At 31.2% G+C, this 3,226-nt stretch overlaps 1 long non-coding RNA gene across 1 annotated transcript in view; it reads left to right on the top strand.

The window, feature by feature from the left end:
• The window catches only part of LOC106466250, a 39,253-nt gene extending 36,459 nt beyond the window's left edge, over window positions 1–2,794 (top strand). Inside the window, exon 4 of the long non-coding RNA XR_002612155.1 lies at window positions 2,385–2,794. This is a non-coding gene — a long non-coding RNA (uncharacterized LOC106466250). The remainder of the gene's footprint in view (window positions 1–2,384) is intronic.
• Window positions 2,795–3,226: the final 432 nt, after the last annotated feature.

Raw genomic sequence — 3,226 nt, 5'->3', positions numbered from 1 at the left:
TTGTCATACACACAAGTCAGCGTGACGTATACTAATGTAACACTTGTGATACACACAAGTCAGCGTGACGTATACTAATGTAACACTTGTGATACACACAAGTCAGCGTGACGTATACTAATGTAACACTTGTTATACATACAAGTCAGCGTAACGTATGCTCATATAACACTTGTAATACATACAAGTCAGCATGATGTATATTCATGTAACACTTGCGCTGAAACTTTCGTGAACGTAGCACATTGTAGTATCACAAATAATTTGATAGCTTTAACACTCGCATATTGTTGTTTGCAATTACTTAAACAATAACTACTACTTGTACATTATTTATTCATAGTTACTTCAATGATAATTACTTTCACGTTATTTGTTTATAATTACTTCAGAATAACTACTTCCACAGTATTTGTTCATTGTTACTTCAATAGTAACTATTTGCACATTATTGTTCACAGTTACTTCAACAATAAACTTGGACATTGTGGTATAACATTAATTTTAACAATAAACACTTGCACATTGTAATTTTAATAATACACTTTCACATTGTAGTCCACACTGACTTCAACAATAAACACTTGGATATTGTGGTATAACATTAATTTTAACAATAAACACTTGCACATTGTAGTTTCAATAATACACTTGCACATTGTAGTTTCAATAATACACTTTCACATTGTAGTCCACATTGACTTCAACAATAAACACTTGGACATTGTGGTATAACATTAATTTTAACAATAAACACTTGCACATTGTAGTTTCAATAATACACTTTCACATTGTAATCCACATTAACTTCAACAATAAACACTTGCACGTTGTGGTATAACAGTAATTTTAACAATAAACACTTGCACAATGTAGTTTCAATAATACACTTTCACATTGTAGTCCACATTGACTTCAACAATAAACACTTGGACATTGTGGTATAACATTAATTTTAACAATAAACACTTGCACAATGTAGTTTCAATAATACACTTTCACATTGTAGTCCACATTGACTTCAACAATAAACACTTGGGCATTGTGGTATAACATTAAATTTAACAATAAGCACTTGCACATTGTAGTTTCAATAATACACTTTCACATTGTAGTCCACATTGACTTCAACAATAAATACTTGCAACCTTGTAGTGTGCATTAATGGTGTAGTATGACAACGACTTCAATAATACACGTACACATTGTAGTTCGCAATAACTTCAACATTCAACACTTGCACACTGTAGCAAGACAATAATTTCAACAATACTTGCCTTGCCCAGTATATTTCAAACACTGCAAGCTTCCATGTAGTAATCATCACGCGTAACAGTTGTCCTTGACGAATGTGAACGATATGTTTATTTTTGTCATGGTTCTTCTTGCACGATATGGATGTCCATGAAAGTCGTTTCTTGTACATGTCAGAAAGAACACCTGCAGCTAGTTTAATAATTAAATGTGTGTTACATTTTCTAAAATTTCATCATACATATACTTTTAAGACGTGCGCCTGAATTGAGGCTCACAATATCTAAACCGTATTAACAAAAGAGTAACTTATATAAAACATGAGATGGCGTAAAAGGTTAATCTTGAACCCAGACGAACGTGTTATTCGTCATCATTAAAAATACAAACAAAAAACAAACAAATGCGAACACAAACATCCAACACTTCTTTATATATAATAAATAGAACATAACATTTAGTGATAGTGTTTGAAGCAACGAACATCAACTGGACAATAACAAACCTTAAACTTTTGTCTCAGAAAATCTTATAATTTTCAAATCACGATACTTCTGAAAGTAAAGGTAAAACATTACGCCATCTTACAGTATAATCGCGATACACAAAATACATATAATTCAAATCAGTATACAGCTTATTGAACATGCCTTATATTTTCTTTCTTTGCCAATTATTATTTTTCTTTTTCTAGTTGTGTGCAATAATACATAATGGGGTGGGGACGGCACAGTATCTCCACAATAGAGACAAAAATAACATGTTTACGATTTTTACCTAATTAAAAAAATGTTCGGACACCATTAAAGAAGTTGAAGTCTTAAAAAATATTTAATGCATACAAAATATTTTTGTTTATCTACAGCTAAATCCTGATGAAGTGTTTATAAGGTACGAAATATTTTTGTTTATCTGCAGCTAAATCCTGATGAAGTGTTTATAAGGTACGAAATATTTTTGTTTATCTACAGCTAAATCCTGATGAAGTGTTTATAAGGTACGAAATATTGTTGCTTATCTACAGCTAAATCCTGATGAAGTGTTTATAAGGTACGAAATATTGTTGTTTATCTACAGCTAAATTCTGAAGACTTGTTTATGAAGCACGAAATATTGTTGTTTATTTCCAGCTAATTCCTGAAAAAGATGTGTTTAGGAAGATGAAGTTTTGATGCTTATCTACAGCTAAATCCAGAAGTGTTTATAAAGAATTGAATATTGTTGTTTATCTACAGCTAAATCCTGATGAAGTGTTTATGAAGAACGAAATATTGTTGTTTGTCTACAGCCAAATCCTAAAGAAGTGTTTAGGAAGATGAAATATTGTTCTTTATCTACAGTTAAATCCTGATGAAGTGTTTATGTAGATGAAATATTTTTTGTTTTTCTACAGCTAAATCCGGACGAAGTGCTTATGAAGAACGAAATATTGTCGTATATCGACAGTTAAATCCTGATGAAGTGTTTACAAAGTATGAAATATTGTTGTTTATCTACAGTTAAATCCTGAAGAATTGTTTATGAAGCACGAAATATTGTTGTTTATTTCTAGCTAATTCCTGAAAAAATGTGTTTAGGAAGATGAAGTTATGATGCTTATCTACAGCTAAATCCAGAAGTGTTTATAAAGAACTAAATATTGTTGTTTATCTACAGCCAAATCCTAAAGAAGTGTTTAGGAAGATGAAATATTGTTGTTTATCTACAGCCAAATGCTAAAGAGTGAAGTGGGGAAAAAGGGAATCGACACGGTCTGTGATATTTTTGAATTTGAAAAAGAAAAGAGAGCATAATTAGTTTGTGTATAATTTTAGATTAGGCCAACGTGTATCGGCCTGAAATAGCCACATATGAATTTTTATAGTTTATTAACCAGTTCATTGTCACTTTGTGTCTCATCTAACTGTAAAAGTAATGGGGCAGTTTTAAGTTTACTAAAAAGTAGCTGGGTGGTTTCGGGCCCTCCTGAAAA

The sequence above is a fragment of the Limulus polyphemus genome, unplaced genomic scaffold, assembly GCF_000517525.1.
Source record: "Limulus polyphemus unplaced genomic scaffold, Limulus_polyphemus-2.1.2 Scaffold2206, whole genome shotgun sequence".
Lineage (NCBI taxonomy): Eukaryota > Metazoa > Arthropoda > Merostomata > Xiphosura > Limulidae > Limulus > Limulus polyphemus.
The sequence above is the reverse complement of the archived record's forward strand: the minus strand, read 5'-3'. Positions and strand labels throughout refer to the sequence as shown.